The 7,129-nt window shown below is 46.5% G+C and overlaps 1 pseudogene; it reads right to left on the minus strand.

Moving 5' to 3' along the window:
* Window positions 1-215: 215 nt before the first annotated feature.
* Window positions 216-2,607, minus strand: LOC147461142 (uncharacterized; annotated as a pseudogene).
* Between the last annotated feature and the right edge of the window lie 4,522 nt (window positions 2,608-7,129).

Here is a 7,129-nt window from a genome sequence, read left to right on the forward strand (position 1 = left end):
GTCAACAGCCAGTCAAATATCTGTTTATCCAAAATGCCAACCCCAAGTGGCGCACCTAGGTACTGAACACACTGCCCTTGCCTATGAATTCTCTTGACCATTCCGCGGGATTGAAGGAGTCACTTTCTGAGAGATGATTTCCCATTACTACACATTGAGCCAGAGGTAGTGGCAAATAGCTGAACAATCTTAAGGGCTCTTCTGAGCGTTTCTGTCTAGGCTTGAAGAAAGAGAAATGAATCATCCACAAAGAGCTTTGCAAACAGTTGTTTTCCTCCAAGAAGTGCAAGACCTTGAATTTCCCCTTTCCCCGCACTATCCTCAAGTGCAAACACCAGCGGGTGAGATCCAATTGCAAAAAGCAGTGGGGCTAGTGGGCATCCTTGCTTGATCAAATGCTTGACCTCAAACCCTCCCACTATCTTGTTGTTGAAGAGAAGCTCAGAGTGACTACCTTCCCCAAGCGTGCAGCCTATTGCATACATAATGGGACCGAATCCTAAAGCCTTCAAGACTGCCTCAATGTAGGACCATGAGATTCTATCATAAGCCTAAGCTCTGTGTTTTGCGAAGGTGGCTCTTCTTTGTATGATCGGAGTATGTAGTATCAAGCCTATGTATGATAACTATGGGCTTTGTAGTGGCTTTGCAAGTGATGCAATAACTAACTAGTAAGTAATAGTTGAAATAGGCCATAAAATGTTGCAAAGAATTGGCTAATCAAAGGCATGGTTACAACAGATGAGACGCGTTCTTTCTCGCTGAGTAAGCAAGTATGAGCACATTGTATTAAAACATGCTTGTGTGTGTGTGTAAAAGATATGCAGCTTGCCAAGCGTAAGCAGGAAACACCATAATCACTAGCTCTTTAAATAGATAGAACGGGGCACTCGTATGTGTGTGTGTGTGTGTGTGTGTCTATGTGCATGAGAGAGAGAGAGAGAGAGAGAGAGAGAGAGAGAGAGCGAGTGACGAAAGCGGTTTCTCACGCCAATCTTCATCGTTTTATTAATTTGCAATGGCCTGCAGTGCTTCAGAGAATCCTTTGTGGTAATTCAATAAAGCTTGTAAAATTAGGCATGTTCCCACCAAAATGTATCAGGTTATGAACAAACAAAATAGTGCATGTCTAGAGAAAATACATTTCCCTTAACAGGTGAAAACACATTTACTCCCAAGCTTAGAGTTCTCATTGTGAAACTACACTACTGGGGTAAGAGGTTTGCTAAGAAAGGAATTACAGAAAAAGCTCAGAGTTCTCATTGTGAAACTACACTACTGGGGTAAGAGGTTTGCTAAGGAAGGAATTACAGAAAAAGATTTTCGATAGCCTAGTGTAGGGTTTGTCTTGGAAAGGAAAAACTTGAAATTTTCCTCATTTTTTTGAAAAAAAATTGAAGCTTTTTTGGTAAACAGGTAGTGACTATCTTCTTGTTTTTTTGTAAAAACAAAGAAACTCCATATATACAGAGATATATTCCTGGCTAGGATATAGTGCCAAGTTGTGTTTTGAGTGGTCATAAGTGAAGGGAGGTTTAGAAAATACCTTAGTAGATAAGTTATAGTATTTTAACTCCCTGGCTCATTGTCTTCAATCAATATGAGGCAGTAGGAGTTATTATTTTGTTCATGAACAATGTGTGTGTGTGTGTGTGTGTGTGTGTGTGTGTGTGTGTGTGTGTGAGAGAGAGAGAGAGAGAGAGAGAGAGAGAGAGAGAGAGAGAGAGAGATTATCTTCCTCAGAGGTCAAATATGACCTATGGGACCAAGAAAACATACATCGTTGGACCTCTTACTAGAGGAGTACATGGAGAAGCATGGCTAATGTGGACACAACAAAATTTGTGACATATGTCACTTAAGGGAGGGAGAAGGGGAAGATGGCTTGGGGGTTTTTGGAGCCCAGAATTCTTCGATAATGGCTTTGCCGCCTCGATAGGCAGCCCATTTTCCGGCTGCTCGTGCCTCTCGAACCTTTTGGAGTTCTTGTTTTTTGACTTTAAGTTGAGCATGTGTCAAGGCTTCGCTTATCCATACTGTGGTGCCCTTGAGGATCCGTGCTTGTTGTAGAAGTGTTATGCGTGCCTCTTTAGTTTTGAAGACCAAAATGCCTTGGTTGGTGCGGTTGTCATGGTGAACCTTCTCAATTGTGTTGGGGTCAAACTCGGTTGGGTGGATGGCTTGGTTGAGCTTCACTAGGGTTGAAGTGTAATCATCGTTCTCCCCCCACCAAGTAGAGGGCAGGCCACAGATACAAACAAATAGTGCTATTCCTTCCCGTCGGTGACTTTCTTGCATGCACTCTTCTACTTTCGAGGAGACCGCAACGGTTACTTCTCGGACTTGGGTGGCAAGTTTGGCCATGCTTGCGGTGAAGGTGTTTTCGTCTTCCTTTGCTTTGGCGAGACGGTGCTCGCTATCATCTTGCTTTTGAGACTCCAAGGAGGAGAAACGTGCCTCAAGGGCTGCAAGACGCGCCTTGAGCTCTGCGTTCTGGTCCTTGAGCTCTCGAATTTGAGAGTGGAGGCGGTCCATCGGATCCACCCATGGGGTGGGCATGAAGAGCTGTGTCGGCTTGATTGAAGAGAGAGAGCCTCCTCGTTGCATTGTACACAGGTTTTCTTTCCCCTTTGTGGCCGAAGCACTGATTTTTTTTCTTTGTGGGAAGAGTCGCTTATATTAGGTTAGGGTAATGAGAATCGGTTCAGGTAATTTGAAACGATGTTTTTTGCAGGGGCCGTGGACAGCGGTTGTGGGATGGACGGGATGAGCGCGTAGGGGGGAGATGGCTGGGCTGGATGAGCACGAGGAAGGGGCGATGGCTGGGGGCTGGACGGAAGCGGCGACAGTGGGTGAGGCAGCGCCACATGAGGTCACGCGAGACAGAATTGACAGCATGCCTGAGGCAAGTTGGCCTGAGGCAACGTTGGTTTGATGAAGGGTAGCAGGGGTAGAACTAGCTGTGTGTGACCTCCCGCAGGGCTGCCCCTCGTCCCAGGGAGGCCAGCGGCGTCAAGGGTTTTCTGGCTATGGCTTCTCCTGAGAGAGAGAGAGAGAGAGAGAGAGAGAGAGAGAGAGAGAGAGAGAGAGAGAGAGAGCATATGATAAAAATAAATTGATACAAGAGATAAAAACACTCCAAGTTGACCACAACTTTTGTGTGGTGTGTGTGTTTGAGAGAGAGAGAGAGAGAGAGAGAGAGAGAGAGAGAGAGAGATTGAATTATCGTCCATGGAGGTCATATATGACCTATAGGACCAGAACAAAACAGTACAAAGGATTTCGTCTCATACAGATCAGTTAAGGACTGAGAGTCCATCGAGTGGGGAGAAAAAAGATAAGGTGGGATGAACAAAAGTCTAAGATGAGGTAGGTGAGGAGGAGGGGGCCGGTTTGGGAGTTCGAAACTCTTGGATGATGGCTTTGCCTCCTCGGTAAACTGCCCATTTCCCTGCTGTGCGCGCTTCTCGCATCTTTTGGAGTTCGGTCTTCTTTTGTTTGAGTTGGGTGGGTGTGAGATCTTCGGCAAACCAAATTTTTGTGTCCTTGAGAAGCTTCGATTGCTCAAGGAGCTTGACTCGATCCGCTTTGGTCTTGAAGGTAAGAATTGCATGGTTGGTGCGATGCTCGTGAGCGAGAGTGGTGATTGTTGCTGGATCCCATTGTATCATGGGGGTTGTTGTTCGGATGCGATCGAAAGACTTGTGGAACTTGGGGTCCTCTTTTCCTTGCCAATCGCTCGGGAGTCCGCCAATGCGGACATTGAGAGCAATAGCATCTTGTCGTTGTTGTTCGCGTAGCGTAGACGCCACACGAACTTCGACTTCGCGAAAAATGACATCCTGTACTTGAGTTTTGACCTTCTCTGTGAGGGTGACTTCCGTCTTCGTATTGAGCTCGATTTCCTTTTGTTCCGTCTTCCCCTTGTTGGAGTCCTCCACTGTGGTGAGGCGAGACTCGATGGCTGCGAGTCTTTCCTTCAAAGCGTCATTTTCCTTGCGAAGTCTTTCGACTTCATGTTGAAGCCGGGCCATGCTGTCCACCTTTGGGGGTGTTGCCACGACGCCGGCGAATGTGGGCTTCACGCGAGAAGAGGCCCGAGTGGCCATGGTGGGTAGTCTCTCAAGAGAAAAAATCACCTTCAAAGGCCTATAATCAACTTTAATTAAAGGAGCTCTCTCTGTGTAGCAGGTCGAGACTCGGGTGAGCAGAGGCTGAGACTGGCGGGCTTCAACATGGGCAAGGCTGAGATTGAGATTGGCGAGGCTGAGATTGGCCGGGCCTGGGCATGGGCCGAGACTGGCGAGGCTGAGATTGGCCGGGCTTGGGCATGGGCCGAGACTGGCGAGGCTGAGATAGGCTGGGGTGAGCAGGGGCTGAAACTGACGAGCTCTACAGAGAGCGAGAATGCACGTGAGCAGAGCTGGGCGGGGTTGCTACTAGAGATGGGGAGCAGGGCTCTGTGGCCTCCCCTAGGGCTGCCCCCTCACCCAAGGGAGACCGGAGACATAGTAGGCCGCTAGAGAGAGAGAGAGAGAGAGAGAGAGAGAGAGAGAGAGAGAGAGAGAGAGAGAGAGAGAGAGAGAGAGAGAGAGAGAGAGAGAGAGAGAGAGAGAGAGAGAGAGAGAGAGAGATTCATTGGAAAATCACTAATAGAACTTATGTATTATCTAACGACTGGTTAAATTAAGAGCTGTTATAAGTGACATCAAAGATCTAGCCAATTAGTCTTCTTTAACTCAAGAAGTATGTGTGGAGAGAGAGAGAGAGAGAGAGAGAGAGAGAGAGAGAGCTTCATTGGAAAATCACTAATAGAACTTATGTATTATCTAACGACTGGTTAAATTAAGAGCTGTTATAAGTGACATCAAAGATCTAGCCAATTAGTCTTCTTTAACTCAAGATGTATGTGTGGAGAGAGAGAGAGAGAGAGAGAGAGAGAGAGAGAGAGAGAGAGAGAGAGAGAGAGAGAGAGAGAGAGTCTTCTATGATCTTCATCAAAGGTGACCCTATAACGTACATGCAATGGTGCATAAGTCCACCTTAACTCCTTTGTCGTGTTGGTGTTATCATCATTAAGCAGATTGAAAAATGTATTATTATATATGATAAATAATTTATACATTGATGGAGCATCCATTGTGTAATTGATATTACATGACACAAACATTAACCCAACATTAATCTTTTTGTGCTTTGAAACATAAGTTAGTTTCAAAAGAATAAAGGCCATATTTTTTGTCCTGCTGTAGCAACACCGCACGGGTCACATACTAGTTCTATCAAAGTGATGACCACCATCCATATCACTTGCCATGAGTCATTGCCCATGAGAGAGTCCATCCAGTGTGAACTCTTGACTAACTGTGACCAGCTGAATTAAATATCTATCATGCCCGCCATAAGACCACTCACTGTCCCGGTGAGAGGGAACACTGAAACTAGAGAGAACAATGAAACAAGCAGGAAAATGCGGTACAGTCTGACTGAAGAAGGTGATGTGTGGAGAAGATTTTGAGTTCCTAGGAGGCAAATACCAATGAAGCAATGCAGATATTTGCAAGATGTGCTAAAGAAGTAATAACCCCGCCTCATTGAGGTAGGCTATCCAGAAAGTAGAAATTGAAGATTGCCCAAGATGAACAACTCCCAGAAAGTCACAATGCTAGTTTAAATGCAGCCAAAAGAGCGAGAAGTTGGCTACCACAAATGGTATTTGTCCGAATAGAAGATAATAAGGAGCCTCTGCCCCAAATAAACTTGTAAAAATTTCCTGGTTTTCTTCAAGGAAATGCTCAAAATCTAAGTTGAATGCAGCCGGTAAAAGTTTTTTCTAACATTGGAGGGTGGAGGGAAGGGTTGAGGAGGTGGGTAGGGGTCTAGTTGGTAATGAGGGATAGGGAAGAGGGGAGGGGGTAGGTAGGGGAGAGAGGGAGAGGGTAGGTTCAAGGTGGAGGGAGTGGGTGGGTAGATAGGGGCGAGATGGGGAGGGTAGGGGCGAGATGGAGAGAGGGGGTGTGTAGTGGCGAGGGGAGTGGAGAGGGAAAGGATAGGTACGAGGTGGGAGGGAGGGGGTGGGTAGGGTTTGGGGGGGGGGGGGGGGGTAGATAGTGGCGAGATAGGGAGGGTAGGGGCAAGATGGGAGGGAGGGGGTGGGCAGGGGCGAGGGCAAGGGAGAGGTGGAGAGGGGGGAGGGGGTGGGTAGAAAACAGCCAAGAGCAAGAGAATGCTCAACAATGAGAACATAGCAGATACCATGAGCTGAGTTGTCATAATGGCAACACCGATAGCTACAACAAACTTCCTCCTACTATGATCCTTGGCAAGCTCACCAAATTTAAAGGCTTTTACTAAAGGGCTAACTGAGCAATCAGCCTTTGTGACTTCCACACTTGGTGTTGGATCAGGTGGCTCATTAGACTCAACTATGGTAGAAACACTAGAAAAATGTGTGACCTCAAGCTAATGTTGAATAGATAGTCCATAACAAGGCATATACTTGATAGCTTCCAACCACTCTAACAGATCTGTGTTTGATGATTGAGGTGGGGTAGGTTGTTCCAATTTAAGGTTGGATTACGTTGACAAAGGACTATATTGTACTACTGGATTCATTCCTCCTTCAAGTAAAATGGGTTTCATGGGGAAGCTAGGAGTATGTATCCACATGGTGTCATTTCCCCAACCGTAAAGTGCTTTAGTGTGTTGCAACCACGGTCTACCGATGAGCAAAGGAAATCCTCCCTCAATGTGGGAAGGCGAACCACAACAAAATCCAAGCTAAAGGTGACGTCTTGTAGCTACAGAGGCACCTTGTTCACTATGCCCAAAGGGTAGACTATCCTCTGGTCAGCCAATGTAAATGTGAAGGGATCAGGATGGGTAGGTTACAGGCCTACGGCCAACATAGTGAACTCATGCATCATGTTGATGCTTGATCCACCATCCACAATCACTCCTGAGAATTTCCACCCCAATATGGATAGGGTGAGACGAGGGCTTTGACAGTCAGTCAGGGGAGCACAAGGATAGGATATCATATAGGACTGTGATGGTTGCATTGGGAGGTGCTCGCCACTAGGACCTGCTCTGGGGTAAAGGGACTTAAAGACTACAAGGGTGTCACTTT

This window comes from Adiantum capillus-veneris, chromosome 3 (genome assembly GCF_014529385.1).
Source record: "Adiantum capillus-veneris isolate H3 chromosome 3, ASM1452938v2, whole genome shotgun sequence".
Lineage (NCBI taxonomy): Eukaryota > Viridiplantae > Streptophyta > Polypodiopsida > Polypodiales > Pteridaceae > Adiantum > Adiantum capillus-veneris.